General features: G+C 44.9%; 1 pseudogene; it reads right to left on the minus strand.

The window, feature by feature from the left end:
• Window positions 1-1,282: 1,282 nt before the first annotated feature.
• On the minus strand, window positions 1,283-2,300 carry LOC102283031 (coiled-coil domain-containing protein 86 pseudogene; annotated as a pseudogene).
• Window positions 2,301-18,139: the final 15,839 nt, after the last annotated feature.

Genomic DNA, 18,139 nt, shown 5'->3' on the forward strand with positions numbered 1-18,139 from the left:
CTCACAGGTCTGGGGGCTGGGAGGTCCAAGTCCAAGGTGCTGGCAGATTTGGGGAGAGCTTGCTTCTGGTTCCTGTCTTCCTTCTTTGCTGTGTTTCTCTGTGTCTTCACATAACAGAAAGAACAAGCTAGGTCTCTGGGACTTCTTTTTATAAGGATACTAATCCCAACCAGTCCATTCTAAAGGAGATCAGTCCTGGGTGTTCTTTGGAAGGAATGATGCTAAAGCTGAAACTCCAGTACTTTGGCCACCTCATGCGAAGAGTTGACTCATTGGAAAAGACTCTGATGCTGGGAGGGATTGGGGGCAGGTGGAGAAGGGGACGACAGAGGATGAGATGGCTGGATGGCATCACTGACTCGATGGACGTGAGTCTGAGTGAACTCCGGGAGTTGGTGATGGACAGGGAGGCCTGGTGTGCTGCGATTCACATTCTGGAATTCATGGGGTCGCAAAGAGTCAGACACGACTTAGCGACTGAACTGAACTGAACTGAATCCCATTCGTGAGGGCTCTTTTTTTTATATACTTTATTGTTTATTATGTTTTCTCCAGCAGAATGAAAGCTCCTTGAAGGCAGTAACTTTTGTCTGTATTCCCTGATACCTAGAATTGTGCCTGTACACAGCTGGTGTTCCATACAGATTTCTGCTGGAGACTGGATGTAATGAGTTAATCAGAACTCAGGTGGTGGGGGGGAGTGGCTTCTGCAGAGTCTGGGGCAGGAAAAGGGGAGCTGGAGGGACCCTGTGCCTTGCGACCTCCCCATTTTAACCCTAAGTTTTAAGAAGTGTGGTGGAGCCGGATTCAGTCTGCTGGGTGACAGGGTCAGTGGGGTGCAGAGAGACCCAAAAGCAGCCTTTGGGAAGGTGGGGGTGGGGGGAGCTTGACACTTGACTCCGGCCTCCTGGCCTGGGTTGGACCCAGGACCCTAAGACAGAGCATACACATTCTGGGGAGTCACCCCTCCAGTCATCAGTTCCCTGAGGAACCAGAAATTACTCTTCTTGGTTTGAAGTCACTTGGAAAGGAGGGGGCATATGAGTGGGGAGGAGGAGACTGACCCTCTTCCCACCTCCAGTCTGCGAGGTTCCAGGCTCCCCCTGCTCCACAGAGACCTGCCCGCCAGTCCTTTGAAGGCTCAGAGCCCCGACTCGGGTGGTGCCCCTGTCTGGGAGCCATGGAGCCGGTCTGCCGGGTCAGCAGAGGCATGTGGCCAGTGCCCCGAGAGCTGCCATGTGGACACGGCGGTTGGCCACAGAAGGCCTCGGCTGTCCTGAGCTCAGATCTCGGCTGCCGGCCACTGAGGTGGTGGCTTCTGCAGCTGGGTCAGCGTGTCTGGCTTCTCAATGGATTCCAGCTGCTGCTTCTTCGCCCGCTTGAGCTTGGCAGGGTTTCGAATCACTTGGACGATCTTTGCCTCCCGCTCCTCCTCCAGGCGGCGTTTCAAGTTCTCCCTGCAGCGACGCTCCTTCTCCTCCTCCAGGTGCTGGGAAGGTCCTTGGCCAGCTTCCTCTCCTGCCGGTCTTTCATCTTTTGCTGCCGGGATGTGCGCAGGGGCTTGTCCTGAACCATCTGGGAGAACCTCTTCTTTGAGCGGTCCTTCCACACCTGCCCCAGACTTGCACTTCCCCTTTGGGATTATAGGAACCTCCTCCTCCTTCGGCTTCTTGGACGCAGGGGCCTGGGCAGAAGAACTTTTTCACTTCTGTGGCGTGAGGCCTTCTCTTGCCGGCTGCCCGGCTGGAGCTAGCTTGCTCTGCTCCTACTGATCCCGTTGGTAGACGGGCAACTGGGGTGTCAGCTCCTGTAGTGGCTTCGAGGGCTCAGGACCCAGAGATGCTGACCAAGGTAAGGCTCTAGTGATCCTGAGCCTGGCTGCAACTGATATCGGGGGACCCCAGGATAGGCTCCTCCTTATTCTTGTGCAATTCCGAGTCTGCTTCATCTTGGTCCTGGGAGACCTTGGGTGACTCCTCACTTGGCTTTGACTGAAGTTGGTGGAATTCAGGACTTGACTTCTGCTGGCTTTGGGGCAACTCCAGGCCTGGATCTCCCTGACCCTGGGGGGAACCTGAGTCTGGTTCCAGCTGCTTTCAAGGGGACCCCAAGCCTGGCCCCTCCTGTAGACTGGGTGATCCCAGGCTTGTCTCTGACTGATGATTGGGCTCACTCATTTCTTCTGCATTCGACCAGAATGCCACAAGGGCCTGTCTGGCCCACAGAACTGAGGTGGGGTTCTCGGGAGATTCAGTCTTTACATCTTCCAGACTTAGGCTGCGCCTAAGCAGCATAGCCATTATTCTCAAATCCGAGCCCACCTGCATGTGAAGGTTCTTATGGCCAGATCACCTCCCAAAGGTTCCACCTCCAAATACCATCATCACCTTGGAGATTAGGATTTCAACATATGAACTTTGTGGGGACATATCTATTTGGAACCATAGCAACTGGCTTCCAGTGAATCAAAGAGCTGATGTTGTCCCCAGAACAGCCCAGTTTAGGAGGAGAGCCTTCGTGTATAACTTTAACATTAAATGAGGTGGAAAACCTGGGCGACAATCCTGAAGGACACAGGCATTCTGAGACCTTGGCCAGGAGACTCGAAGTTCCCTCATTCTTGTGCCAGGGCGTGGCCCCAGCCTCCCTGAGGTCTGTTTCTCAGGCCAAGAAGCAGCAGCTGCTGAGGGTGGACTGGACACGAATTCCTATGTATGCCTATGTGTTCCCTGCATTCCAGAAGGACTAGGACCAGGATCCTCCTCAGTGCTTTCAGGCATCCCTGCTAAGCCTTTCTGCAAGTTTCTGGCCTCCCGCACTCAAGCCAGTCCAGCTCCAAGCTGCCTATCTCCCTCTGGGTACATCTTCCACTTCAGCTCTGCCATGGCCCACATCCACCACATCCTTGATCTTTCTTAAACACTGAGGGTCAGACAGCTCCCCCTGTTATGTGTTGGCACCTTGACAGGTTTCAGGCAACTCACTCAAGTCTTTTGCCTTTGATCAGAGACTACACACCTTTCATCTTAGATTCAAAGAAAGCAACAGTAGACTCAGATGAACTTGACTGTTTTTCTGCCTCTGTACAGATTGATGGGACCATGTGTATTTTACCTTGGACAAGCCTGAAAACAGTAATAACAGAAATACATTTTTCACTGTCCCTTTGCCTCTCTTTGAAAGTGGAGGACAGATCAACAACAAGGTCCTCCTGTGTAGCACAGGGAACTATATGCAATATCCTGTGATAAACCATCATGGAAAAGAATATAAAAAAAAGAATATGTATGTATTCATATAACTGAATCACTTTACTGCACAGCAGAAATTAACACAACATTGTAAATCAACTATATCTTCCCAGGTGGCTCTAGTGGTAAAGAGCCCACCTGCCAATGCAAGAGACATAAGAGATGCAGGTTTGATCCCTGGTTTGGGAAGATATCCCTGGAGAAGGGAATGGCAATCCACTCCAGTATTCTTGCATGGAGAATCCCATGGACAGAAGAGCCAGGCAGGCTACAGTCCATAGGGTCACAAAGAATCAGACATGATGGAAGTGACTTAGCAAGTACGAAAATAAACTATACTTCAATTAAAAATATCAGTTAAAATGAAATAAAGAATAAAATTGAGGACATCAAACAAAATAGACTAAAAATATCACACATATAAATAATGTTGGAAATAGGAACAAGTGATTTATAAAATGAAAGTGATAAGACATCTATGACCACCTTTTTTGCCAATAAATTAAAAAATAGAAGAAATTGAAAAAAAGTGGAGGGGAGCCCAGTTTTCACTGAGTTGTCATTCCCAACAGAGACTCTATCCTCTGTGCTATGTCAGCAATTGAGAGATTTTCTACCTGTGAGAAGAGTCTTGAGAGTCCCTTGGACTGCAAGAAGATCAAACCAGCCAATCCTAAAGGAAATCAACCCTGAATAGTCATTGAAAGGACTGTTGCTGAAGATGAAGCTCCAATACTTTGGCCACCTGATGCAAAGAGCTGACTTGTTAGAGAAGACCTTGATGCTGGGAAAGATTGAAGGCAGGAGGAGAAGGGGACGACAGAAGATGAGATGGTTGGATGGCATCACTGACTTAATGCACATGAGTTTGAGCAAGCTCCAGGAGATGGTGAAGGACAGGGAAGCCTGGCATGCTGCAGTCCATGGGGTGGCAAAGAGCTGAACACAACTGAGCAACTGAACAACAGCAACAACTGCCTGTGACAATAGTGTCACCTCTCATCCCTCCAGTGGCTGGCCTTTCCTAGGGCTCTTATTACTGAGCTGGATCCCGCCAAGGCCCAACCACTTTCACATGGGCCTCCCTAGTCCCAGTCATGGTCACTATCACCCAGAGGGCAAGTGTTGGGTAAAAAATTCCTCAAGGGATGGTTTCCCCCTTGTGTTATGGCTGCCTCCCAAAGAACTCTGACTCGGGCTCTTCTCAACCCTCGTGAATGACTGTGTGTCCGTGGCCAAAACCTCTGCCAATATGGGGCTGACTTTCCTTTCCCCTTCTGCTCTCAAGAACCAGGAATAAGGACTTCCCTGGTGGTACAGTGGATAAGAATCTGCCTGCCAGTGTAGCGGACATGGGTTGATCCCTTGTCTGGGAAGATCCCACATGCCTCAGAGCAACTCAGCCAGTGCGTCACAACTACTGAGTCCACCCTCTAGAGCCCAGAAACCTCAACTACTGAGCCCGTGTGCCATGTGACAACCCACGTGACAACCACTGAAGTCCAGGCACCCTAGAGCCCGTGTGCTGCAACAAGAGAAGCCACCGCAGTGAGAAGCCTGAGCACTGAAACTAGAGAGTAGCCCCTGCTTGCTGCAACTAAAGAAAGCCTGCGTACAGCAACAAAGACCCAGTGCAACCAAAAATAAATAAAAAGAAGTTAAGTAAAGACTCTGTAATCTTTGAAAAAGAAAAAAAAAACAACAAATCTGGAATAAACTTGGGTCTACTCTTAACCAAAGAGCCATTTTTCAGAGACATTCAGAGAGTGGAAGGGCTCATTGTTCTACAACCAACTGTGGTCTTCTGTCTGTGGGGTCAGTCCACCCTGACCCCACAACACCCCCCAGCTCCCCAGGCTAAACAACTCTTGGTTTCCTACATATACTTAGAGTCTGAGCACTTTAGATAGGTGGCTCTCTGGGCTCTTGGGTCTCTGTGAGCCTGGATGCTTGCTACATAAAGGAAAAAAGCAGATCGAAAACTTCGTGCCAGGTGAGTGAAATGCTCAGTGTGTAGCTTCACTGGAAGACACCCATTGCCCCCTCCTTTAGAATCTGTTGGGACATTTTAATTTTGTATGGTGCCTTCCTGGACTTTTGACGACCACAAGAGAATCCCTGGCTGTCCACGCAGTGGTGTGGCTAGGATATCCATGACAAATGGGTGCCTAAATCTTATCATGGCCACCCTCGAAAATATCCAAGAACATGGGATATGTGGGACCTGGTCTGTGAGGTGCTCTCTTCTTCATTCCAAGAAGAGGTAACTGGCTGATGTGGGGGCACCCTGCCTAACGTGTTCACCATTCAATTCTCTCTCCTCCCTCACAGCCTTCAGAGTCCTAAGCCCAACCTCCACAATGGGCACAGCTCTCCCATATGCACAAAGACACCCTGCCATCTCACTTCCCTGGTGGCTCAGTGGTAAAGAATCTGCCTGCAATGCAGGAGACTCAGGTTTGATCCCTGGGTTGGGAAGATTCCCTTAGAGGAGGAAATGGCAACCCACTCCAGTATTCTTGCCTGGAGAATTTCATGGAGAGAGGAGCCTGGTGGGCTACAGTCCACTGGGTCTCACAGAGCCAGAAATGACTGAGTGATTAATGCTTTAACTTTCAGCTTGTTTAAAACTCTGACTCCTTGGGAGTTTCCTGGTGGTCCAGTGGTTAAGACTTTGCCTTCCAATGCAGTGGGTAAGGGTTTGATCCCTGGTCAGGGAGCTAAGATCCCATATACCTCTTGGGCAGAAAACTAAAACATGAAACAGAAGCAACATAGAAGTAACAAATTCAATAAAGACTTTACAAATGGTCCACATCAAAAAATCTTTAAAAATAAAAAGCAAAAAAACTCTAACTCCTTAACCAATGACCACACAAGTGTTTCCCTAGGATGCAAAGTTGGGAATGCCTCTCGGATGGATGATTGGATGATTCACCTTCCAAAGACCCCCCACCCTTTCCGTGGACCCCCTCTCAGATCTCTCTCACTCAGATATGCTCCTGGAAAAGAACCAGATCTGCCCACTTCTATGAAGTCACATAGAGGGAGGGTCAAGTAGGAAATCTATTGAAGGGGAGAAAAAGCAGCCACCAGATGTGACAATGGGCAGTGCTATGGATGCCAGCCATGTCCCAGGTGCCCCCAACACAATATTCCTTGTGTGGTCTCTCAGGACGGAGCTCCATTCATGACATTTCTTCTCAGATGATAGTAATGGGCATTCTTTGAGTCACTGGCCTCAATGGTCTCAGAATCTCCTTCAGCCTCCAGGCTCAGGACTCAAAGTGGTTGGATTCCTACTATAGAATTTAAAGACTCTTTCATTCAATACTCAATAAATATCTGTGAAGCCCTGTGAAACTTCCATACGTGACCTGACCAGACCACAGTGGCCATCTCTGCCCCTTGCCATCTGTACACTGAAGGGCCATGTGTCTAATTCCCTAGACTTCCTGATAAAGAATCTGCTTGCCAGTGTAGGAGATACCAGAGATATGGGTTTAATCCCTGGGTTGGGAAGATCTGCTGGAGGAGGAAACAGCAACCCACCCCAATATTCTTGCCTTGAAAATCCTATGGGCAGGAGCCTGGCGGGCTGCAGTCCATGGGATCACAAGAGTCAGACACAATTGAGCACACACATACTGCACCAGGGACTTTGCCTTCCCAGGCACTGCCAGCTCCTGCCCCACACAACCGTCAGTATCATCACTCAAGTTTCCCCAGTTCATTACGATATTTCTCAGCCCAGTGCTAAGTGGAAATGAATGTGAGCTTAGACACCAGGAACCTTAGACAGCAGAGGGACAGAGAGCAGTCAGAAAATATGATCCTATGACAGAACCCTAAGAGTCTCACAGAAGTAGCTCACTGGACCCTGCTCTCGAGCCTGTTCCTGTGTTCCCCTATGGTGGAGACTGGGGTTTCCTCTTTGGGAGCCATCCACAGCCTCCTGTTGGAAACCCTGACCCACAGGGTCTGGGCCCTGTTTCAATCATTTGTAAGCACTACCAACCCTTGTGCATAACTTTGGGTTCGAAGTTGTTCTCTCACACATCAGAGCTCGTGACTCAGTTTCCTCCTGTATTTGGACAAGAGGAAATTATTATCCACTTGACAAGAGAGTTTCACACTGAATAGACAGAGGTTCTGACTCTGGCACTGGGCTTTAGGAACTCCCCCAGGACTGAGCAGTAGGAGTGAAATTCATGAGCTTTTCTTGCACCTGCTACCCTGATCTTGCAGTCTGAGATTGTAGCAGATGGTTGTAGCATTGATACCTGAAACAGCAATCTATTCTCATCCCCCCTGACTTCACAATTTCAAGCCCCATGAGATCTTTATGACTGACAGACCCTGCATAAGATCCTGCCAGTTCTCTGGCAACAAGCTGCCTCTTAAATCAAGGAGATGGGACTCTTGTGCTGTGGCAGCATCTGCTAGTGCTTCACCACAGTTGTCTCTTTCTTCTGAGTCCAACCTTAGATTTTGTTTCCTAACCTCTTTGAAAGTCGTATGGGAAGTTCTATACCACAATCAGATCTGGCCCCCAAACCCTCTCATTTGGTCCTCAGTTGTTCCCTCCCCCGATTCACCCTCACTGAGCTGGAGATGATCGTGGCTATTTGCCGAATCATAGATGGGAGAGCAGCTCCCGAGTGATCGCATAGAGCAGAGCCTCCCTTGGGCCAGACGCGACTTGCCTGGTAAATGGGTACAAAGTAAGCATCTTGACTCTGAGCCATTCTCATCTGGCGGTCTGCTTGTTACAGCAGTTTAGCTTACCTTAAGAAAATTTTTTAAAAATCTCTTTTTCTTAGTTTTGTACCTAGAGATGGCCCAGGCCCACTTCTCAGGCTTCTGGCCTCACTCCTGAGAGCTCTGAAAAAAATGGCAGCCTTCTGAACCTCTGATGAAAAATCCTATTGTTGGAGATATATTCACTGATGACGATCATTAGCCCTCTTGGGTCATTAGTCTATGGCAACTGCTTCCTTTGCTAGAGGTCTAGAACACTCAGGGACTGGGCTGGTGGCCCCCTTCCTTCCTGTCTCACTGGCATGTGCTCTAGCATTGTTCTCTTCTATCCAGGCTTCAACAAAGGAGTAAGAGAGAGCTGGGGAACAAGGAAACATTTAAATATTTAGTGGATATTTCCATGGATACTGGAGTAAGAAATTATGAATTTTGTTAGCCAGGATAATAGGATTGGTGTTAAGAAGGAAAAAAATCTCTTAGGTTTAAATATATGTAATGAAGTATTTGGGGCTTCCCAGGTGGCTCACTGGTAAAGAATCCACCTGCCAATGCAGGAGATGGACCTGGGTTGGGAAGATTCCCCTGGAAAAGGGAATGGCACCCCATTCCAGTAGAATACTGGAGAATCCCATGGACAGAGGAGCCTGGCGGGCTACAGTTCCTGGGGTCACTGAGTCAGACACAACTGAGCACTCAGCACCACACCGAGGTACTTAGGGAATAAACATCCTAATGTCCAGAATTTCCTTTAAAATACTTTAACAGAAAATCAGATGAGACAAATGTGACAGAATGTAACTGTTACACGTAAGGAATGGATGTGCAGGTGTTCATCATACAATTTTCCCTACATGTCAGTATGTTTGAAAATTCTACTAATAAAAATGAAATGTAAAATCAAAAGTTTTCATTTCTGGGAAACAGTCCTCAAATTGAAGACTTCCTGGCCCAATTAAGGACACAGCAAACTACTGTGTCCCTCTCCCTCCTCCCCCTGATGATGCTGACTTTGCCCTTCCCAAGCTCATTCAAGCACAGGGAACTATAGTCAATATCTTCTAATAACTTATAATGAAAAATAATTTCAAAAATAATGTATGTTTATATGTATAACTGAATCACCTTGCTGTGCACCTGAAACATTGCGAGTCAACTATACTTTAATAAAAAATATATATATTAAGAAAAAAAAAGTTCACACTAGGTAAAAGGCAGCACATGGGTCCCCCTCAAAGCCTGTGCACCTGACTCAGCTCTTCCTGCCAACTCCCTGACTTCAGATACCTGACTTTGGAAGCACACATTCCTGGCGGTGATCACCCCTGCCCTCGGCACTGGATCAGTTGGACTGGCCACCCACCCCCATACCACCTGACATTGCCATGACTTTGGAAACCTCTCACTCCTAAATCAGCTGTCCCACACATTTTATTCTGGATCCTGAACTGGTGGAGAGATGCAGAGTGCAGAGTGTTAGTGGCTCAGTCGTGTCCGACTCTTTGTGACCCCATGGACTGGGGCCCACTAGGCTCCTCTGTCCATTCAGTTTTCCAGGTAAGAATACTGGAGTGGGTAGCCATTCCCTTCTCCAGGGGATATTCCTGACCCAGGGACTGAACTCAGATCTCTTGCAATGCAAGCAGATATCTTTACCATCTGAGCCACCAGGGAAGCCCGAACTGGTAGAGTTGTATGGCCTAAGCACACACTTCCTAGAAGCCTCCCAAATGCATGCACACCATCCCTGTAAGCTTCACAATTCCTCTAGCAGGATAGAGTCTTATCATCTCTTTTACCAAAGGTATCAAAGACCGAATGGGAAAAATGTGGGAGAGCTTCGAGCACAAGGACAGAAAGGGGACACCAGATATGAGGTCAAGGATATCCAAACCTTTGCCAGTTCTTGCGGCCACTATGGAGCCTATTCTTGTCCCAAGTGTGCTGACCACCAGTCACTCTAATTGGTCCCAAGGACACAACTCTAGGCCTCTTGACTTTTGCATGCTGTTTCTCAGCTTCTTCTTTCTTGCCTGAGAGCAGGACCTGTCCCTGGCTCAGACGTGCTGACCACTTTTGGGTGCTCTGCTGCTACGTTCCCAGTCTTAGTTCCAAAAATCTGCTACAGCAACTTCATCACACATTGTTGGTGTTTAACAACAGCTTGGAAGCTGTTTAAAAAAAAAAAAAAAAAAGAGCCCAAAACACTCACTCAGAGATCCTTGCTCAGATCCTGCCAGGTTTTGTCATTGTGCATTTGTGTCTCTACCTGCACCAAGATGCTGTACAGTGAAGGTGATGGGCAATGAGAGGCAGCAGCCTGAGTTCTGCCTCCCTTACCACCTCCCGTGAGGTCCTTCTGAAGCAGGCAGGGCTGCTGGAGCCTCAGTGAGGTGGAAGATAGCAGATGGAGAGGTACTTCCTGAGCCCTCAGGAGGGCTCAGTCCTTCTGACAAACTCTGTTAGCTTTTGAGAAATATTTGAACTCTTGACTGGCAAACACACACACTCATTTTTCTTTGGACCTGAATGGGGTTACTTTGTGTAGCTTGAACTTTATTGTTATTTTTTAAATATTTATTTATTTACCTGCACTGGGTCTTAGTTGCAGCATGTGAGATCTAGTTCCCTGATCAAGGATCGAACCTGCATCCCCTGCACTGGGAGCACAGAATCTTAGTTACTGAACTAGGGAAGTCTCTGAACTTGTTTTTGTTGACATCAATTTGGGGGACGTCTCATCTCAGATTAATTTCCCCATTCACTGGGAATGTTCCCCTTTCTAGGGATCAAGTGCCTGCCCCTCACATTGGTGCCCTGAGGCTCTCGTGTATTCATCCAAAGGTAAGTGATCTAAACCCGTCCTATCTCTGTGCTTCCCAAGGAGTTTTCAACTGATGATGGCAAGAGGGGAGTATTTTCTCCATTGTGAGGGAAAGGCAGGCATTCTCAGGCCACTGCCATATCAGAGAGGCTACTCCATGGGAGGAAGCAATGAATCCAGCCCTCAGAGAAAAGCAGAGTCAGAGTGCTGACAGTCTTTGAGTCCTTCTGGTTTTCTCCATGTTCCAGGGGCAGCTAGGGTCTTCCTATGGTTGTAGAGGATGCCCCAATAACTGGTCTAATATTTTTATTTGAGCATGAGCTGGTTGGAGTTTGGTTTCTATGGCTTGCAGTCAGAACCTTTTTGCTTTCCCTATTTATTAATGTTTATTATAGAGAGGGCTTCAGGAAAATATTTATATGATGAATCAAAATCATGGGCTGCTGCCATGATTGTGTACCACTTAAGATATAGGGTTGGCCACAAACTTCCTTCCAGTTTTCATATGGAAAAACCCAGAAGAACTTTTTGGCCAACCCAATCCATTCAGAGTATGTATTCTATTCTAATGTAATTTTGCTGTGAATTCCGAAGAAAGTGAAAGAGGAGAGTGAAAACGTTGGCTTAAAGCTCAACATTCAGAAAACTAAGATCATGGCATCCAGTCCCATCACTTCATGGCAAATAGATGGGGAAACAGTGGCTGACTTTATTTTTCTGGGCTCCAAAGTCACTGCAGATGGTGACTGCAGCCATGAAATTAAAAGATGCTTACTCCTTAGAAGGAAAGTTATGACCAACCTAGACAGCATATTAAAAATCAGAGACATTACTTTGTCAACAAAGGTCCATCTAGTCAAGGCTATTGTTTTTCCAGGGGTCACGTATGGATGTGAGAGTTGGACTATAAAGAAAGCTGAGCAGCAAAGAATTGATGCTTTTGAACTGTGGTGTTGGAGAAGACTCTTAAGAGTCCCTTGGACTGCAAGGAGATCCAATCAGTCCATCCCAAGGAGATCAGTCCTGGGTGTTCATTGATAGGACTGATTTTGAAGCTGAAACTCCAATACTTTGGCCACCTGATGCGAAGAGCTGACTCATTTGAAAAGACCCTGATGCTGGGAAAGATTGAGGGCAGGAGGAGAAGGGGATGACAGAGGATGAGATGGCTGGGTGTCATCACCAACTCAATGGACGTGGGTTTGGGTGAACTCCTGGAGTTGGTGATGGACAGAGAGGCCTGGCGTGCTGTGGTTCATGGGGTCGCAAAGAGTTGGACACAACTGAGCGACTGAACTGAACCTACAAGGCTAGGAGATAACTTATACTTCGTTGTGGCTGCCTGGGTTTAATCACTGAGGGAGTAGGTAGGTTTTCAGATAAGACATGAGAACTGAGAAATCAGACCTTAAAGTGATGTATCTTTTGGAACTTCGCTTTTTGGTGTCAGGACTTCAAATAACCCAAGAGTCCACATTAGAACATTTTGTTTATATTGTAAACACACACACACACACACATGTAAGTATTGTTTGGTGAATTTTTTCTTTTGATTAAATACATGCATATGTGTATATTTAATATATGTAAATTCATGCATATACATAGTCAAAAGAAAAATTCACAAAACAATACTTAAATGTGTGATCTAGGGCATACTCTATTTTTTATTCCATTTCTGTACAAAATGTTTCTAAAATTGATCTTAGAACTCAGCAGTTCTCAAACTTTTGGGTCTCGGGGCTTCTTTATATTCTTACATTTTGAGGACACCAGAGACTGTGTTTATGTGCATTACAGCTACTGATGTTTATTGTATTAGAAATGAAGGATGAGAGGTTTTTAAATACAAGAATATCCAAGCTCATATCCAATTACCTGACAGAGCAATGGCATAACTGTTTGGCCTTCAATCTCTGGAAAATGCCACCATACACTTGCAAATGAGATCATAGTATGATGAGAATGGTTTTGACTTCTAGAATTCCCTGAAGGATTCTCAGGAACACCAGGTTGCCTGGACCACACTTTGAAAATTTCTGTACTCAGACTTGAAAAACATGAATCTAGAAAAAGCCCAGGCTGATTATGGACAAATGGAACCAAAAAAAATCAAATTAGCTACATTTCCTTCTCCATGTTTCCCTCTTGTTCTTCTCAAGTGAGGAAAGTATTACGGTTAATTCCTCAACAATGATTTTGCATCAGATAGTTAATCTAAGCCGATCCATGCACAGAACTCCCCTAGCAACAGGTCCACGGACAAATCGTATGTCCTAAGTTGGCTCCAACAGACTAAAGAGAATTTAAATTCCACGATTGAGAGAGAGGTTTTCTCTCTCTTTGGATGTGAACAAGGAATGCTACTGGCAAAATACAGTGCTTACAAATGTTATTGCAAATAGAGTGGGGATATGAGGAAAAAAAAAAAAAAAAAACCAACCAGGGAGTTTGACAACACTGAGCTAATTACATTGTGCCTGGGGCCTCCTTTACCTCCAGTGGGCTTTGCAGCTCTGAGAAAACACATTTCCTTATTGTTAGAGTTGGGGATTTCAGTTACTTGCAGCAGAAAAGATATTGACACACTGAGATTTTCAGGACGTCTTCTTAAATATCCCATCCTGCACTTTGCTGGTTACAGAGTATTTTAAAGGGCATGTTGTGTGTGACTCTACCTAGCACAGAACCAGCAAGTTGGTAGTTTGGATAATTAGATGCAGTTGATCAGGGGACAGGAGCTAGGGTTTCAAGGACTGCCTGACCCCTTCTTATACATATTCTTTTATTTATAGCTTTGTGGCAAGAAAAGTTGCATTAATGCAGACACTCTTCTCTTTGTTGATTTCGTCACTCATTTTATAAATATCTATGTATGTGATTTGCTCAGATGTGGCTTCTTCACACACCCATCCTAGCCTCCGGCACACCACATTGTAAGCATCGATCTATCCAACTAGACTGAGCTCCTTGAGGGCAGGGGTTCAGTTTTACTCATTTTTATAGACCCTAGGACTCTTCATTGACTGATATGAAAGAGGTTCACAATTTATGTCTGTTCAAAGAATAAATCAATGATAATGAAACGTGCTCTTTTAAAACAGAGGTCAGCAAACTCCTGACCATGGACCAAGTCTGCAATGTGGCCTACTATTCTATGGTCCAATAGCTAAGGATATTCTTTATTTTTTAAATGGCTAAAAATTCAAAACGAGAGCAATATTTGTAATTTATTACATGATATTCAATTTTTCACTGGCCTAAAGTTTTATTGGAACATATTGATGGTCATTCATTTACACATTCTTTACAACAGCAGAGATGAGTCATCATGACAAAGACCAATGGTCCAACAGAGATTAAAATATTTATAGAAAAAGTTTGCCAACCTGTTGAGGTGGCAAGAATACACAGAAGAACTGTACAAAAAAGATTTTCATGACCCAGATAATCACGATGGTGTGACCACTCCCCTAGAGCCAGACATCCTGGAATGTCAAGTCAAGTGGGCCTTAGAAAGCATCACTACGAACAAAGCTAGTGGAGGTGATGGAATCCCAGTTGAGCTATTTCAAATCCTGAACGATGATGCTGTCAAAGTGCTGCACTCAATATGCCAGAAAATTTGGAAAACTCAGCAGTGGCCACAGGACTGGAACAGGTCAGTTTTCATTCCAATCCCAAAGAAAGGCAATGCCAAAGAATGCTCAAACTATCGCACAATTGCACTCATCTCACACGCTAGTAAAGTAATGCTCAAAATTCTCCAAGCCAGGCTTCAGCAATACATGAACCATGAACTTCCAGAAGTTCAAGCTGGTTTTAGAAAAGGCAGAGGAATCAGAGGTCAAATTTCCAACATCTGTTGATCATGGAAAAAGCAAGAGAGTTCCAGAAAAACATCTATTTCTGCTTTATTGACTATGCCAAAGCCTTTGACTGTGTGGATCACAATCAACTGTGGAAAATTCTGAAAGAGATGGGAATACCAGACCACCTGACCTGCCTCTTGAGAAACCTATATGCAGGTCAGGGAGCAACAGTTTGAACTGGACGTGGAACAACAGACTGGTTCCAAATAGGAAAAGGAGTACGTCAAGGCTGTATATTGTCACCCTGGTTATTTAACTTCTATGCAGAGTACATCATGAGAAATGCTGGGCTAGAAGAAGCACAAGCTGGAATCAAGATTGCTGGGAGAAATATCAATAACCTCAAATATGCAAATGACACCACCCTTATGGCAGAAAGTGAAAAGGAACGAAAAAGCCTCTCGATGAAAGTGAAAGAGGAGAGTGAAAAAGTTGGCTTAAAGCTCAACATTCAGAAAACTGAGATCATGACATCTGGTCCCATCACTTCATGGCAAATAGACTGGGAAACAGTGGAAACAGTGGCAGACTTTTATTTTCATGGGCTCCAAAATCACTGCAAATAGTGATTGCAGCCATGAAATTAAACGACATTTACTCCTTGGAAGGAAAGTTATGACCAACCTAGATAGCATATTGAAAAGCAGAGACCATTACTTTGCCAACAAAGGTCCGTCTAGTCCAGGCTATGATTTTTCCAGTGGTCATGTATGGATGTGAGAGTCGGACTGTGAAGCTGAGCGCCGAAGAATTGATGCTTTTGAACTGTGGTGTTGGAGAAGACTCTTGAGAGTCCCTTGGACTGCAAGGAGATCCAACCAGTCCATTCTAAAGGATATTAGTCCTGGGTGTTCATTGGAAGGACTGATGCTAAAGCTGAAACTCCAATACTTTGGCCACCTCGTGCAAAGAGTTGACTCCTTGGAAAAGACCCTGATGCTGGGAGGGATTGGGGGCAAGGAGGAGAAGGGGACGACAGAGGATGAGATGGCTGGATGGCATCACGGACTCAATGGACATGAGTTTCAGTGAACTTCAGGAGTTGGTGATGGACAGGGAGGCCTGGTGTGCTGTGATTCATGGGGTCACAAAGAGTCGGACACAACTGAGCGACTGAACTGAACTGAATATTGTAATGATTCCTGCTTTGTTTGCTTTTGACAGAGCTGTGGCCTTTAGTCTCATTTTCTAAAGGTCAATCTTCATTTATCATAGTCCCATTGCCAAATAACATGCAAGGTGAAGAAGCATTGGGCTGATTAATGGAGACAGCAAGGAATACTAAATTTAAATAGAGAATGAATACATCCCTAAAACTACCACTTAATACAAAAACCTGTAATCACTTTTAAAATACTAATAAAAAATAGAGAATGAAATATCTACTCTGAGATTTTAATTATACAAATAACTTCATTGATGAAATAAATATTTTAATTACCTAGTATCACCTTGTTAGGGGAAGCACACTGACTGAAACTGCCCACCCTGGCCCAGCACCACAGTAACCATTTGCATGAGTTGTTTTATGACAGGAGGTCCTGGTAAGGAAAACAGAACTAATAAGCCTCCACCAACCGGAAGAGTTCAGGAAAGGTCAAAAGGAGACACATGTCCGACCACCTCCCAGAATCCTTCTCTCTGGCATCCATCTTGGCTGAACAAGGCGTGCACCACCAGGAAGGACTCTGACTCAGAGTGATTGGCTAAAGACAACCTGGAAACTAATCTGATCACCGTAAAACCCAAGCCATGGCAGAGCAGTTCTCCTGGGTTCCCTTATCCTACTGCTCTCCATCCAGCTGCCCCTTCCCAATAAAATCTCTTGCTTTGTCAGCATATGTGTCTCCTTGGACATTTTATTTCTGAGTGTTAGACAAGAGTCCAGTTTTGGGCCCTGGAAGGGGTCCCCATTCCTGAAACACTATTACTTAATTCAATGGACATATGATTTGATCACATTAATATTTAAATATTTTTACACTGATATAAACCCAATATATTGTTGAGTAGTTAAACCTCACTTAATACAGGGGTTAGAAGTCTTACTCTAAATACTGTATTGACATATTTTGTATCAGTAATTCAAATGCACAGATGTTCTAGAATGTATTTCATATCAGGAAATGATATATTAATATATCAAAAAATATATTGTCATACAAAATTATATATACTGATTTGAAATGATAATTGTGTAAAAGCAAAATACATTTAGCTATAGTTACCGATATGGGGGGAGATGAATGACTTTTTTCTTCCTTGTATTTACCAATTTTTCTCTATTTTGCCTGTTTATAACTACCAAGAGTTTTAAAATACTGCATGATTTGATCCATTTAAAATAAAATTCCTGGAATCCTTGTGAACTTATTTCACATTTACTTTGCTGCCCACATATTCCAAGAGTTCTCTGATGTGGAAAGGACTAAACCTGAGGTCTGGTGCCTTGAAAATAAAACACACAATAGCCAAGAATAAAATCAGAGGCAGAGCCCACTTTTCCATAGTAAGGTAAAGGAAGTCTGCTTACCATTCTTGGGCGGGGGTGTGGGGTGGTGGGGAGCAGGGGAATACACAAAGGCGCTTGAAATGGAAAAAAAGGTCACAGACTAATAAAATACCACTTAATTGCCTTGTGGGCCACTGGCTCAGGGGCTCATGAAAGGGAGTTATTTTAGCAACTTCTGAAGAGACAATACATACGTATATATTTTTAAGTCCCTAAAGTAACATGAGAGAGGAAACAGGTTCGGGTCATCATCTTTCTTTTCAGGACAAAACTTGATTATGAGATAAAAATAAAAAAAAATTCTTGAAATAAGCAAAGTACCTTTTTTCATTCATCTTCCGCACTCTACCAGCCTTGACCAGGAAGGGAAATGACAACCCTTTTGAGATTTAATACATTAAACATTTAATACATTATATTAACATAACATTAAACATTTACTACATTATAACTCAATAACTCCTTTTTCAAGTAAAACAAGAACCTAAGAAAGGCAAATGTGAGAAATGTTTGTAAAGTCAACCAATGACTGGCATATATTTTTTATACAGAAAAATGGTTAATTTGCAATAAAGGAAAATGTGTAGTAGTTTACTAGCTGTTGGAATTGTTTAATAACAGCACTTCTGTGACGCGCACTGTTGTTCTAAATAACATATGGCATGGATGCAGAAAAGGTAAGCTGTCAAACAGAATCTGTGTGCTTTGTTATTCCCCATGGCAAACTGGGAGCAAATCACAGACCCTATTTCCTCTTCTTTCTGGGCATGTGGCTGTCTGATATTTTCCAGTCCCCTTTGGGCTTCTGTGTGGACACAGGACTGATTTCTGACCAGCAGAATTTGGGTAAACGTGATGTAAGCCTCTTTCAACCCAACACCCCTCTTGCCTTCAATGCTCCATTTTTCTTCTGCTGACCGAA

Source organism: Bos mutus, chromosome X, assembly GCF_027580195.1.
Source record: "Bos mutus isolate GX-2022 chromosome X, NWIPB_WYAK_1.1, whole genome shotgun sequence".
NCBI classification, from domain to species: domain Eukaryota; kingdom Metazoa; phylum Chordata; class Mammalia; order Artiodactyla; family Bovidae; genus Bos; species Bos mutus.